The 16,290-nt window shown below is 46.4% G+C and overlaps 1 pseudogene across 1 annotated transcript in view; it reads right to left on the bottom strand.

The window, feature by feature from the left end:
* Positions 1-14,888: 14,888 nt before the first annotated feature.
* LOC123187599 (endo-1,4-beta-xylanase 1-like) overlaps positions 14,889-16,290 on the bottom strand; it is a 5,957-nt pseudogene continuing 4,555 nt past the window's right edge. Inside the window, 1 exon segment of the transcript XR_006494046.1 lies at positions 14,889-16,133. The product of XR_006494046.1 is annotated as an endo-1,4-beta-xylanase 1-like (transcript).

The raw sequence follows: 16,290 nt of genomic DNA, 5'->3' as shown, positions 1-16,290 counted from the left end.
TATTTCCTTGCTTGCTTGTTTCCTTGTCTATATGCAAAATTTAAACACGATGAAGGAACATAATTAGAAGTGGCATGTAAATAACGGCATAAATAATGTTCTGAGGTCAAGATTTATGTATCATTACAATAAGCATCACATCTTTATTTATTACTAGATGACACCCCGCACGTTGTGGCGGGACCATTTGCAATATATTTCACTGATATTTGATTATATAAACATCAATATTTTGATTAATAATATATATCCTTGACCACATTATATAAGAGATATAGACTATCACCAAAAATGCAAATTGGCAATGAAAATGTGCAGACAACTAATAAAACAATAGGGATAACAAAAAAATACAATAGTTTGAAAATCTGACATAGTAGGAATATTTTGCATGATAATGTAGAGACAAAAATCAGAGGAAGTTAGTGATAAAGTAGAGGGAATTTGAGTACATGTGAAATGCTCGACCCATTATATTTCGCCTTAAAAAATCATAGATACATTGAGAATATTTAATTACTACATCTGTTTATTTTTACCAATGGTTCCTTCATGTCTGTTGGAACATTGGATTTGAACTGACATCTGCCAAAAATAATATATCCTGTTGCAATGAAAATTACACCAAGACATGCAAAAAGATGAACCAATTCAATCCATATGTGTAGATTCTATCAGAAGTGCAGGGGCATAGTTTTCTTATTGGATTTCTTTCGAGACCATAATTGAAAATCCGCACTAAATAATCTTCTACCATGATCAGTTCATCTACAATAGATGTTGTTTGCTGGATTATTTTTTTCTGTCATGCTATGTTAAGCAAGCTCGGTGAGGTTTGGGCAGCAACAATGAATATAATTTATTTTTTGAAACAAAACGTACCTGTTGGCAGGGTAAAATGCTACCTTATTTCTGTGGGGGTAAGGAAAAGAGTTGACCTTTTTAGAGCTGGAATCACTTGACAAGGGGATAAGAACAAAAGGTAATCAGGTGAGATGAGGTTTGTCAACCTAAAAAGCCAAGAGGGGCTTGGTATTCTTAGTCTGGATCTGATGAACAAAGCTCTCTAGCAGGATGATTGGTGGTGGCGACACTCGGTCGTGGTGCAGCGCGGCGTGCACGACGGCGCCACTTCATCGTGGACGCACGCCTCGCAGCGACCGATGGTGCCAAGTTTGCCGCTCTACCGACTGACCATCTGATGTCATGTGTTGGGGTGTATGTTGTGCTCGATATGATTCTCCCAGCCACCCGCGGAAACTCTTAATTAAAAAAAAAAGAGATGTGAGTTGGTGTTGTGCATATTATACACATCAACTCAAAGAAAATGTGCGAACCAACCCGTGGTTGAATGGTTAGAAGGACAGTGGTATTCCCTGTCTATCAGAGTTCAAGTCTCAGACTTGACATTGCGTTCCCATCGACTACGAAGGTGTGTGTGTGAATATGATGTGTCGACTCGATCTCTCAAAGATGCTCATAGAGATGAGTGTGCATGCGTGCATTCATAGGAATAAATGTATGTGTGTTTGTATGACCGTCTGCATCTGTACTATGTTAAAAAAAATCAAAGAAAATGTATATGCGTGGCCGAAGAGTGGAGATCTTGCGCAGATACACAATTTGGTACACAGATCTTGCGTAATTACAACTCTACGAGGACTTTAGTGTCGTTTTGGGTCACATATCGTATCAAGGAAAAAGATCTACTCCCTCCATTCCATAATGTAATAGTTTGTAAAAATGTCTTATATTGTGAAACGCAGTAAGTACTTTTCAGTTGTTATTTAATACCGTTCGTAGCCAAAAAGGATGGAAGTGCCGCAAAGGAAACAAAATTTAAACTAGTGTTACATAAGGAAGAAAAGATTTATGTCAGATAGGAAGTCAAATTTTAGACAGTGTTAAATAAGGAGTTATCTCCTTGTTAACGTCAACTATTTGCACGGGCCGTCTATAGCATGTAGTGGGGGCGAGGTTACATATAAGATTCCTTCCGTTTCATAATGTAGTGTCTAAAAAAAATTGAAGTCAAAATTTACAAACTTTGATCAGGTTTGTAGAGAAAGTTATTTTCATCTACTATATCAAATACATATCATTAGGAGTACCATGGCATGTACTTTCATATTATATTTCTGTGGTGTTATAGATATAGATAATTACAATCAAAAACTCGGTCAAACTTCATAAAGTTTGACTTTCAAAAAAATTAGTAGGTAGTACACTATAAAACAGAGACTATATATTCTAAAACAGGAGTAGTTGACAGGAGGACATGCAGTCCGTGATGCGTTGTCCCAGATAATTATCATTAATTAATCTTGATTGGTATCAATCAAATAAATGGCATCACAACAGGCGGAGCTACTTACTATGTGTTAAGCTCAGGGGCAATTGCCCCTCCCCCCTCCCCTCCCCCAAACTTTGAACCAATTTGTAAAGAAATTTTGTAGGAGGTGACTTACATGAGAATTGTTTTAGCCTTACAATGGACAAGCGAGTTTATCTTTGTTATCAGATTCTTAGTTGCGTCACGGCATGAGTGGCCTTCTTCGTCGCGTGGAGACGGAGCGTGCAGAAGAACTGAAGTATTATCATTTATTTTAAATATTCTTTTCATTATTGCGTACTTTGAAGAGGTAGACATTAACTTTTTCAAAAATCTACGGGGATTGAGATAGTTCTGCCTATATTAGAAATTATTGTGTAAAATTATGTATGTTCATTCTGGACCACAAGCACACACTATTATTGTTTATCTTCCTTGTATTTCTAAAATACCTAATTATTAGCAATTTGACAACATTGTATTTTGTAAACTATTCAACATGCATTAAAAATTATTTTGGTGAGCTTTTTAATACAATTATTTAAAAATGTTACAGAGTAATTTTAATACACGTTGAACTCTTTTTAAATACACATTGGCAATTTTTTAATGCGAGACATCATTTTTTAAATGCACATTTTAATCTTTTAATACATGCTAAAAAAATTCAAATGCACTAGCACCTTCTTTAAGTTTATGGCAGTGGTATTTTTTCTTACATTTTTTCTTGAACGGAAAAAATAGTATGAAAAATAAAAATAAAGAACTTGAAAAAATGAAATAAAGTTTGTGCGGGTCCATAGAAGTGCCATGTATAAATAAGAATCGCTTGAAGAGGTGCATAGCAACCAAGGAGGATTTTTAGAGCATGGTGGCCACTGAGCGCATTTTTTAAAGGCTAAAATATGTCACTTAAAAGTTTCAAAAAGAGTTGATTGTTTTCACACAAAAATGGATGCATGTGCTCTAAGTGGCTTTCAAATTTCATTTGATATTATGTTATATTATATCCTGCAAAAAAATGACAACATCACGGCCAAAAAAACAAGCCAATTTTTGCATGTATTTGTCTTTTTTATCTCCCACATACAAGCACATATATTAATGAAAATTCACAAGGATATATTACACTTCTATGTGTGCATGTGCAAAAACATTCAGAATCTTTTTAGCCGTAAAAAATCCATTTATTTGAACTTAAAAAAAATAGGACATAGCCCGTGCTCCAAAGTTACTTTATGCATAGCGATGCAATATATAAAGTTCGACCTCAATATTTACCGAGCTATGTATGGCACGGTGGACAACTTTTGCGTACAATGCAATGTGTGACAACGAGGGTTCGATCCTGCATCACATTTTTTTCTTTGTCTAATTTCTAATTCATGGGATTTGCCTGCATGACTAAATAAAATATAAGGGGGTCTTGTTAAGAAAATCCACACGCTCGGGCCACCCGGCGCCTTCCAACTCTCAGCCACTGCCACGCTGGCACGCCACGCGGCTGGACGTACGTCCGGATACGGATGGAGGCACCGTATTTGCATATTTGAACAAGTTTAAGCATCAGTTTCATGTATTTTACAACTTTAGACACTAAACTCAGGGCCGGCCCTGAGGTATGGCCGGAGAGGCGGCGGCCTAGGGCCCATGCCTGCGAGGGGCCCATGATCTGGTATATACGTAATACAAATAAAATATATAGGAAAAAAATTGCAGGGGAGAAAGAACGAGATGGGCTAGGCCCAGTTCACTTAGCCTGTTTGTTTAGCGATATACGTGAAGTACGTACGCTAGGCACGGACGCACGCGACCACGCGTGAATCAATCCATCGCTTCGCTTCGTCTTCCTCCGTTCGCGCCGCTCAACCGTCGCTCGGCTCGGTCGCCGCCGTTCTTGAGTCCCTGTGCGCCGTCACCCCGTCAGGCATGTGTGCACCGTCCGGCGTCCGTCGTGCGGGCGACCCGGCTATTCGCCGTTCGGCATCCGCGAGACCAAGAGTAGGCTGTACGTATTAATTTATCCATCCCCAAGACCACAACCCTAATTTTATTGTACACGATTTGGGTTTTGTTGTATAAGTTTCTAATATTTTGCATCCTCTTCATAATTTTAGGACATTAGCCTGGCTTACAATGTTTAATAAGAAGCATTTGTTGGGTGCTCATGAAAGGGGAAAAAGAAAAGAAAGCGGTCTGAACATTGAATCGGAGAAGGGTTCTTGAGAAGGTATCTTGGACAATGTTGATATTGTTATTGTCCTTAATGACTTTGCATCAAGAAACGTCCGAAGAAACTCTTTTGTGAAGTACTAAAGCATTATTATTGTCGATGGAGTCAGCTGATTTGGTTCTTATTTGAGGTAATCATGTCATGTCAGTATTTATGTCGTAATATGGCATTGCTGTTTGAGGGAGAGGGAATTGGAGACTCAACGCACACCTTCCATTCATCGATGAGGCCATATATATACAGTTACAGAGGGCCACTCGTGGTGGTGATCGTGCGCCACTACTCATGCCATCGTGCTCCACTACATGGGCATCGTGGCATACATACACAGCGTATGCTCAAGGCTATCTGCGTATAGTCTATCACCCCCCGTAGTCGTGTCGTCGGCTTCGGCGATGCAAAGACCGGACCGAAACTGAAGAAACACGTCCCGGGGCAGACCTTTGGTCATCACATCTGCGAGCTGCTGCGACGTGGGGATGTGAAGGACGCGAAATTGGCCGAGAGCCACACGCTCGCGCACAAAGTGGATGTCCAGCTCCACGTGCTTGGTGCGGCGATGATGGATGGGGTTGGCCGACAAGTAGACTGCCGACACATTGTCGCAGAACACGAGCGTGGCCGTGGTCACCGGAGCGAGCAGTTCACCAAGGAGCTGCCGGAGCCAGATGCATTCTGCAACGGCGTTGGCGATGCCGCGGTACTCGGCTTCAGCACTGGACCGGGACACAGTGGCCTGTCGCTTGGAAGACCAGGACACCAGAGCATCACCAAGGTAGACGCAGAACCCGGACGTCGAGCGGCGCGTGTCGGGGCAGCCGGCCCAGTCGGCGTCGGTGTAGGCACGGAGCTCGAGCGTTGGTGAAGCGCGAAGATGGAGCCCGAGGGACGGCGTGCCACGGACGTAGCGCAATACCCGCTTGATCAGGTTCTGGTGACAAGCACGGGGGTCGTGCATGTGGAGGCAGATTTGCTGGACCGCATACGCGAGCTTGGGGCGCGTGATGGTGAGATACTGCAGTGCTCTGGCAAGACTGCGGTAGGCGGAGGCGTCGTCGACAGCAGGCCCGTCAGCCTGCGGCAGCTTGCCCTTGGTGTCAACTGGCGTGGGAGAGGGCCGGCAGGTGTCCATCCCGGCGCGCTCGAGCACGTCCCCGGCGTATTGCTGCTGGCAGAGGAAGAAACCAGCAGCAGTACGGGTGACCCGGATGTCGAGGAAGAAGTGCAGAGCTCCCAGGTCCTTCATGGCAAACTCAAGGGTGAGCTGGCGCATGATGTGTTGGAGAAGAGCCGGGGAAGACGCCGTGAGCACAACGTCGTCGACGTAGAGTAGGAACGCGGCGTCCGCACCGCGGGCCAGCGTGAACAGAGATGAGTCCGAGCGCGCGGCGACGAAGCCGATGATCTTGAGGTGCCCGGCGAAGTGCAGGAACCAAGCACGGGGCGCCTGTTTGAGACCGTAGAGCGACTTGGCCAGCCAACAGACATGATCGGGCTTGTTGGTGTCGACGAAGCCGGCGGGCTGTAAGCAGTAGACCTCCTCCTCGAGCGTGCCGTGGAGGAAGGCGTGCTTGACGTCCAGTTGGTGCACGGGCCAGCAGCGCGACGCAGCGATGGTGAGGACGGAGCGAATCATGGCTGGCTTGACGATGGGCGCGAAGGTCTCGCCGTAGTCGATGCCTGCGCGCTGGCGGAAGCCACGCACAACCCAGCGGGCCTTGTAACGCTCGAGGGAGCCATCCGCACGGTACTTGTGCTTGAAAATCCACTTACCAGTGATCAAGTTGGCGCCAGGCGGGCGCGGCACCAGATCCCATGTCCGGTTGCTGACCAGAGCGGTGTACTCCTCGCGCATGGCCGCGAGCCAGTTGGGGTCGCGCACGGCGACACGAACAGAGCTGGGCACAGGCGAGACCGCCGTCGTGGAAGTAGCCGTGGCTGCATCATAGTAGCGCGGGTTGGGCCGGATGATGCCGGACTGAGACCGTGTGACCATCAGCCGGGGCAGCGCCGCAAGGGGCGCGCGAGCGGCGGTAGACGAGCCGGAAGGGGCGGACAGCGCGCCGGACTGCAAGCCATCAGGGCCGTGCGACGAGGACGACGCAGCAGTGCTGGAGCCAGCAGAGAGCTCGCGGCAAGCACCAGCGCCGCGCGAGTCGTCGATCCCAGATCCGACGCTGGTGCTTGAATCCGGGGAGCGCGCGGCAGGCGGGGAAGAAGCAGGCGCGTCTGATCGGGATCGAACGCCCACGCTTGAATCCAGCGAGCGCGCGGCAGGCGAGGAGGGAGCAGGCGCATCCGATCGGAATCGAACGCCCACGCTTGAATCGCCAGAGCGCGCGGGAGAGGTGTCGACAGCGCGAGGCGGAGCAGGCACCTGCAAAACGAGCGGCGCGGCAGGCAATGGTGCAGGCGGTGGCGGGCAGTCGGCGACGGCGGGGCGAGCGAAAGGAAACGTGCCCTCGTCGAAAAGGACATGGCGCGAGGTGAGAACCCGGCGAGAGGCCAGATCGAAGCAGCGATAGCCGCGATGGTCTGACGGATATCCCAGGAAGACACAGGCAGCAGAGCGGGCGTCAAGCTTGTGGCAAGCTGTAGCGGCCGTGTTTGGGTAGCAGAGGCACCCGAAGACACGAAGCACGCTGTAGTCAGGAGCGACGCCCAGAAGTAGCTCATGCGGCGTGCGCGGTGTGCTGGCATGGCAGGGCCTGCGGTTTAGGAGGTAGGTGGCAGTGTTGAGGGCCTCGGCCCAGAAACGAGGCGGCATGGAGGCGTGGAGCATGAGAGCGCGAATGCTGTTGTTCAGAGTGCGTAGCACACGCTCGGCTTTGCCGTTTTGCTGACTTGTGTAGGGGCAGGAGAGGCGCAGGACGGAGCCGTGTTCAGAGAGAAGGGAGCGCACAGAGTGACTGTCGAATTCGCGACCATTGTCAGTTTGCAGAGAGAAGATGGGAAGCTGAAACTGAGTGCGAGCATATGCATAGAATTCGTGCAAAATGGACAGCACGTCTGATTTGTTCTTGAGTGGGAAAGTCCACACGTAATGGGTGTAATCATCGAGCACGACGAGATAGTACTGATAACCAGAGATGCTTGCAACAGGAGATGTCTATACATCAAGATGTAGTAACTGAAAGGGAAAGTAGGTACAACTTTGAGAATGCTGAAATGGCAGACGGGCATGCTTCCCTAAGCGGCAGGCATGACAGCTATGCGGAGCAGACTTGCTAAAACTAAACTGCTGTAGAGAGGCGAGGTGTTGAACTGCGGCGACGCCAGGGTGACCGAGACGCTGATGTAGCAGATCGGTGGTGACCACGCCCGCGAATGGGCGCACGCGCGACGGGGCTGGAGTGGCCAGGGGGTACAGATCGCTGGTGGAATTACAGCGCAGGATCACCACCCTGGTCCTGAGATCCTTGACAGAGAAACCAAAAAGATCAAACTCAACAGAAACCGAGTTATCTCTACAGATTTGTCTAACAGAGAGGATGTTTTTGATGAGAGAGGGAGCAACGAGTACATTGCGGAGTTGAATGGGGGAGGTGCCCTGAATTAGGGAGCCCATGCCGGTGTGTGTGATTGGCAGGTGCTCACCACTCCCCAAGATGATGTGCGAATGCGAAGGAGAAGGAAGAAGGGAGTGGAGGTTACCAGAGGAGTTGGACATGTGAGTTGCTGCGCCGGAGTCCAAGTACCAGTCGGAGGTGCTGCCGGACGACGAGGGGCCGGCGGTGGCACTGTGCAGGGCGGCTTGGAGCGAAGCCATGTCCCACGGCTGTGAAGACGGCCCAGCTGGCGCAGGGGCGTACGCGGGCGGGGCGCCGTAGCCACCAGGCGGCAGCCCGTAGGGCGGAACGCCGTAGCCACCAGGCGGCGGCACAGAGGGCGCGGCGTACATTGCCTGCTGCGGTGGGGTGCCGGGCCGAGGGCCAAGGACACCGGAGCCCGACGCGCGCCACGGCATCGGCCAGGCTTGCACAAGGCCTATCCAGGAGTTGGAGCCGGGTGCGGGAGGGGGCACGAGCGGCGCAGGCGGCGCCGGAGAGTTGGTGGGGGCGCCATTCCCACGCCCGCGGCGACGCGGACGGCCCTGCCCACGGCCAGCGGAGAGATCCACGGGCGCTGGCGGAGCAGGGTTGGAGGGTCCGGCGCCACAGCCAGCGACAAGGGCGTGGGCGCCCTGCTGGCGAGCGAACTGCTCGGCGCGATGTTCCTCGAGGAGGAGGAAGGAGCGGGTCTGCAGGAAGGAGGGCAGCGGCGTACGGGCGGTGATGTGCGGGATGGCGCCATGGTACTGACGGCCAAGGCCACGCAGGAGATGGAACACCTGTTGCGTCTCCGTCACGGGCCGCCCAAGGTCGCGCAGCTGATCGGCGTAGGTCTTCAGCTTGGTGCAGTACTGCATGATGGTCATGTCGCCCTGGACGATGGCGTGATACTCGGCGTCGATGTACACGGCCCGAGCGAGGTGGTTGTCGCGGAAGAGACCGTCGATCGCCGTCCACACCGTCAGCGCGGTGTCCTCGTGCTGCATCACCGCGTCCAGGAGCTCGGGGGAGACGGTGGTGTTGAGCCGGTGGACGACGGCGTGGTCCGCCATAACCCACTCGGGGTCGTCGAAGCGCGGCACCGCGGCGGCGTCGATGTGGTCGCGGAGGCCAAACATGCCGATCGCCGTGTCGAAATGCCGGCGCCATTGCGCATGGTTGCCGGCGAGGAGATCGAGGGTCACCGGCACATGGCGGCGAATGTCAAGCGTCTGGAGGAGCGAGGCCGGCAGGACCGTAGCGGGCCGTAGTGGCGCTGCGGCAAGAGGAGCGGTCGCGTCAGCAATGGCGGCGAGGGCGGCAGGCTGCGATGCAGGGGGCGGAGAAGGAGCGGTGGCCAGAGGAGCAGTTGCACCGGCAATGAGGGAAGGAGGCTGGGCCGGGTCATCCATGGTGGCGGCGGAAGTGGGATCGTGGATCGGGGCAAAAGGGTTGACCGGATCAGGGGTATCTGATACCATGTTTGAGGGAGAGGGAATTGGAGACTCAACGCACATCTTCCATTCATGGATGAGGCCGTATATATACAGTTACAGAGGGCCACTCGTGGCGGTGATCATGCACCACTACTCATGCCATCGTGCTCCACTACACGGGCATCGTGGCATACATACACAGCGTATGCTCAAGGCTATCTGCGTATAGTCTATCAATTGCGAACAACTATTATAGGCAAATCTCATACTAAAGATGTATTGTTGAATGTTTACTCTTAATATTATCTAAATGAAGTTATATATTTGCTTATGTATCACACACACATACATATTTATGGTCTTAGAACATAGGGGCCCATATCGTCCAGTTCGCCCTAGGGCCTTCCAAAACATAGGGCCGGCCCTGACTAACTGACCGTGCAAGACAAGTTGAGACACCTCCAGCGTATCTAACTCTTATTTCATGCTATGTTAAGCAAGATCAGTGAGGTTTGTGAAGCAACAATGACAGAAAACTTAAAGCCCTTTTCTGTCTTCTAGAACTTGTCAGCAATCAGTACATGGATTGCCATTACCTGCCTTCCTTTTGGGTACATTTCTTAAAATTGACAAAAAAAATCTCAAATACGCAAAGTTTGTGCATCTTTTCATTGATAGAAGGAGATAGAATGGTACACAGAAGGATACACAACACATGACACAATCGCAAAATAGGCGTGAACATGATGCCCAAAGCAGAGGGGCATAGGATGCTCGGTCCGAACAAAGGAAACAACACAGCCAAAACCCACCAAGCTCTTGGACCAAGAGAAAAGTAGCAAATTTGAGCGTGGTGTTCTTCTAGCAATTAATAATCAATGACGACTCTGAGCCCATACCATGAGTTAAGGGCTTAATGCAATAGTCACATATGAGAAACAAGTCAAACTCCGTGTTGCATGCCAATATCTTTGCCTTATCATATCATGTATGAAATCCATTCTCTTCACATCTCAGTTTAAGTAGCAGAAGGCCCTCTTGTGGGTGAGCGCACGAAGGAGTGCCACTGCAAGAGATCAAAGTGTCTGAAGAAATACTTTGAGCGCTTTCAATCTAATATTCTCTGCTCCGAGAACTACAACATATAATGACAAGTGATACTTAGTGTAATACTTTGAGAATCTGTGGTAAAACGATGCGAGAACTATGAGAGCGAAGATAGGAAAGTAATACACCGTATCACCCAGCGGCACCTTGCCTATGTTCATCCTATGCAGAATCCTGCGGGTATTACAGGACCATCTGTGGTTCTTTCTCATGCAGCAGAAAAGCTCTCCGGTCTCTCAGTGGCTTCATTAGGCAGAGATCAGCTCTTCCACAAAAAAGATTCTTCACAAATCTTTTACAGCATGCCTTTCATAATTATCATGGCTCATGACTTCTGCTTTCGTTATGTTGACTTAGAAAACAATTTAAGGTATATAATGTACTCCCTTCGTTCCGAATTACTCGTCATAGAAATGGATGTATCTAGATGTATTTTAGTTCTAGATACATCCACTTCTACGATGAGTAATTTGGAACGGAGGGAGTAGCTGCGAAGAACATGTGGTATCTTATGGTAGCCGACTGAATATTTGTGATTAGGAGCTGAAATGCCAGAACATATTGTTTGGTTAAAATAAATAGAAGGTAAAAAAAATTGAAATTATGTATACTACTTTTTTTCATTTCAGGTGACTTCGTCTTTGCTCACTCATGTTCCCTATAGAAGGCATTAAAAGTAATGTCAAATTAGGGCCGCACGGAGTTACTTACAGGTGACATTCTGGGCATGATATTTGATTGTGTTGTCTGATATATGCTTCTTATCTTCTTCAAGGCCACATTTAGCTGACATTATCCAGATAGAGAATGCCAATGAGCTCTGTAAAGTATTGGTTCTAGTACCAAGGCAAGCTTCTGGAGCATCTGTAGGTATTGTTCTCTCCAAAAGAATAATAATAGCTGTGATCCTGATATGTGATTCATTATGCTGAATTGTTTTATGTCTGCTAGCTCACATTCTTCTATGGCCATGCAAATCATCTTCTGGTCATTGTTGATTTGCCACCAACTACTCGGAAGTGCAACGTAGAATATACTATTAATGTTGTCACATTCAGTTCAGAGGGATTGCCTCGTTACTCCACCTAAAGAAAATTTGCACACGCCTTAAAAATAGAACTCGCTAGTGGTATATTTCAGTGCTCCCTCCGTCCCTCCGGAATAAATACAAGACGATCGATTCACTAATCATGTACTTCTTCCGTCCGAAAAAGTTTATTCCTCAAATGGATGTATCTAGCATCAAGTTAGTGCTGGATACATTCATTTGAAAGGCAAGTCTGGAACAAGCTTTTTCGGACAGAGGGAGTACTCCCTCCGTCCGGAATTAGTTGACACTCAATTGCATGTATACAGACATATTTTTGTGCTAGATACATCCGTCTGAACGCCACCCAATTCCGGACAGAGGAAGTACCATAGTTTCAAATCGCGGGCGAAAAGACCGCTATCGCGGCGCTATCGCTGCATGAAATCAGCCCCGCGATTTGTTTCCTTACCAGAATCGCGGGAGATCGCGCAGCAATCGCCGGAGATCGTGCTGTTTCTTCATTAATTATCGCGGCAAATTTCCCTTCCGCGATTTCCGTTCGCCCGCGATTTAAATCTATGGGAAGTACAGTAGTTATTATTTGGCTCTTTATAGTACTTATTTGCCTCGTTACTCCAACTGTTATCGGCATTGTAGCAAATAAGCATCCAGATTTTAACAGCTCTTGGTTTCTGCAGAAGTGAAGCTCTCGTCGCAGTCACCAAGGTTCCACGAGCAAACTTCTGTCGGCAACAGTTGCGGTCCATCCATATCGAGGGTTGCAGAGGTTGTGAGGATCGGGCAAGCAATCCGACAAGCGCTCCGTTATCCAGTGAGTATCAAATCACCAGGTCTCTAGTCAATGGAAGCGTCTGGATTCAAGGACAGCAGCCAGTGCCAAAATGAGCATTTCGTTTCCTGCAAAAAAGGTCGCCGACATGGCATATAGCAAACCTAGAGTGCTCTCAGAGAACCTGATGGATGGATTTGGTTATGAGTCACTCATCACTTGTACACATGAACTGCCCATGAATGCCTGAAGAAGCTCTTTTGCAGAGATTGTGACAGAGCTCAATCCTGAATTTTGCAGAGCACCTCACTCTTCCCTTCGTCAATCCTGATTTTTTCTGTTTCATACTAGATTCCTTGATTTACATAGATCTTTAGGAATCCAATAGAGTGAACATATAAAGAGCTAGTAACTAACAGTTCTAAAATCATACGGTTGTACAATCCGTAGTACTCCCTCAAATGGATGTATCTAGCACTAACTTGGTGCTAGATACATCCATTTGAGGGACAAGCTTTTTGGGACAGAGGGAGTACAATACAATTTGGCTTAGCATGGCAGCAAAATTTGGGCATACTCTCTTCCCTCGGTAAATCTTGAAGTTTATCCTTTCATCTTGGATTGCCTGATTTACAAAGATTTTGAGGGATCCAATAGAGTTAATACATAGAGAAAGAGCTACTCATGAAACAGTGGTAAAGTCATTCCAATGTACATGAATATAGCTTAGTTATATGCTGGAAACTGAACATGCCACTATTGCAAACCACCTCATTAGCTGAGGGCGATGAAAACCATAGCACAATGGAACCTAAAGTTAAAATTTGGCCTACCATGGCAGCAAAAAAACATAAGGCGACTGAGATTCATGCCAAAAAAAATGCAAGAACTCATCCATTTGCCCCACTAATTCGGTGTGATAACTGAACTAGAGAGTACTGTGTGTTTTACTATGCCGTTTTTTACTTGTGAAATTAATTCCATTTTTTTTCTCCCAATGATTATTGTGACAATTCATATTTTGCACATAACGCGGAGGAGGTGGACCAAATGCAGAACCTCGCGGGCGCTATTGGGCCGGTCATGTAGGACGATCCTTCTGATTTTGGGAAGGTTCCCTTCGGGTTTTTTCTCTTTACCGTTTTCTTTCCTTTTCCTTTTTCTCTATTGGGTTTCTTTCTCGTTTTTATTTTAATTTTTAATTTTCTGTTTGTGTTTATATTATTTATATTTTTTATTCGTTAATATAAATTTATGGATACATTTTGGAATTCAGGGACATACTTTAAATTCGTGAACATTTTTTATAATTTGTGGAAATTTTAATATTCATGAATATTTTTTCATATTCACGAATAATTTTAAAATTCACAAGTATTTGAATCACCGAACATTAAATAATACCATCTCAAAAAATTCCTGGACATTTTTTATAATTCTTGTATTTTCATATTCATGAACTTTTCCAAATTTCCAAATATTATTTAAATTCGTTGTAAATTATTAAATTTGTGAAAAAAATCGAAATTCAAAAAAATGTACTCCCTCCGCTCCTAAATATTTGTCTTTCTAGACATTTCAACAAGTGACTACATACGAAGCAAAATGAGTGAATCTACACTCAAAAATATGTCTACATACATCCGTATGTTGTAACCATTTGAAATGTCTAGAAAGACAAATATTTAGAAATGGAGGGAGTAATTCCTTAATATCGTTGGAAAAATTCAAAGTGTTTCAATAAAAAACAGATGAAGTTAGAAATTTTGGCTGAAAAAACAAACCGGGAAAATCGCCAATGCAATACACATGGTCCACAAACCTACGTGTTTGCTTGCAATCATATTTTTTATAAAAAAAGGAAAGTATTTAATAGAAAATTCTGGCAAATAAAAGGTCGGTTTATCAAAAATTGTCAACGTAATATACACACATCGCTACATGGGCCATGGCCGTGTCGATTCTGATACTGTTTTGCGGCCGACCAAACCCTTTACAGACAGGTCCACTTTGTGGGGAAAACTAAGCTTTCCTAGGCCTCTATTCCATGGGAGCTTAGTAATTTCTCAAAAAAAAAGTAATTTCTCAGTACTTGTAACTGAAGCTTTCCTAGGTCTTATTGTAAGATTGTCTAAAAAAAGGTCTATATTCTAATGGAGCTTAGTAATTGCAAGGATATACTGGAATTTAGCCCTGTTGATATATGGATTATTTCTGGACCAGTGTTGTCTTTGACTTGCATGATCAAATCCAATGAATCTCATGCACCACCACTTTCTTAAAACCGATTGATTATTTTAGCGCTATTTGTCCATATCCCTTATGATATACTGTACACAACTAGAAAAAAAATATTGAAATTATAAAATTAAGCGTTTTTTTCCTCTTATGATGTTCCAACGCACGGGTCCATAAGCTAGAGACATGGTAGAAGGAACTTTTTTTTCTCCCGTTACAACATATATAAGGTAAACTGTGAACATATGGCATGAAACCGAAAAATCTCAGTACAGTGCACACTGCTGGAGTGTAGAAAGTACTTCATATGATACAAGCTAAATGTTCAAGGTAACCACCTGCACAGGGTTCTCCTTGTCAACAACAAATGATCGAGTCACCTTCCCCGAGGGCGTCACTACCTCTACGGTGTATGACCCATGGTAGCCTCTGAATTTGAACTCCCCATGGTGATCGATGTCACCATCAGTTTTGGTCAACCACTCCTGCTTCAGAGCAAGGTACCTTTTGCCGGTCTCGTTGATTGTTCCATCAGCATCGACCAGGTGAGCATGATTCCGAAACATGAACGTCTCCCAGAACCCCCAGAGGACCACCCCCTCCACAGCGGCATGGGCGAAGCATTCACGGAGGCACACCTCGAGATCATCCGCTCGGATGTGTTCGTTCTCCGCCGAGACATCCAGTTCAGTGATCCAAATAGGGAGACCCAGTATCGCTAGCTTATCTAGAGAATCACAGATGATATCTCCCACTGGATGGCTGATATGACCTTGCACGCCGATCCCACCAACTGGGGCGCCCCGCTCTTGGAGATCGACAATCTGCTCCACAAACTTTTCTGGGGTGGATTTCGAATCGCATCCATCTTCGACGTTGTAGTCGTTGACAAAGAGGACTGCTGAAGGGTCAAGCTTATGGGCTTCCCTGAACATGTGAGCTCTGATATCCGTCCCAAGCCTATCTTGGTAAAAAGATCCATGAAGCATCTCGTTGTTAACATCATGATGTTTAAACTGGCCTTTGTACCTTGACAGTAGGCTCTGTAAACGACCTTGTACAGCAGCCATCAAGTGGTGTCCATGCAGTGATCGAAGCCATGGCTGCACTGAATCTTCCACTTCCCAGAATAAGCAGTGGCCACGAACTTGTTTGTTATGTTTCTGACAGAATTTAAGCAACTCGTCGGAGTCTTTATAATTTATCTTCCCTTGTTCCGCCTCTGTCCAGTACCACTTCAGTTCATTCTCAAATACAGCCCAATTAAAATTCTTCACGAAGAAATCAGCAAGATCCTCATTCTCAATGTTACTTCGGTTTATGCATGACCCAAATGCAAAACTGTTCTCAGTCTGTTGTATCCTGAGAGCTGAACCGAAAACATTCGCAGCATCTAATCCTTGGAACTTCAGAACAATATCACGCTTCCTTACCTAACAAAAGAATTCAGAAAATGAATTTAATAATTCTCAAGAACATCGCGGTTATAAGCAACCAATGGATGATGAGCAGGCGAAAGTTTTCAGTTTAACAATGATATTGGGCGAAAAAAGATATCTTAATATGCTTGTGTAGGCACGTCAAACTCAGATCC

This window comes from Triticum aestivum, chromosome 2A (assembly GCF_018294505.1).
Source record: "Triticum aestivum cultivar Chinese Spring chromosome 2A, IWGSC CS RefSeq v2.1, whole genome shotgun sequence".
Lineage (NCBI taxonomy): Eukaryota > Viridiplantae > Streptophyta > Magnoliopsida > Poales > Poaceae > Triticum > Triticum aestivum.
The sequence above is the reverse complement of the archived record's forward strand: the minus strand, read 5'-3'. Positions and strand labels throughout refer to the sequence as shown.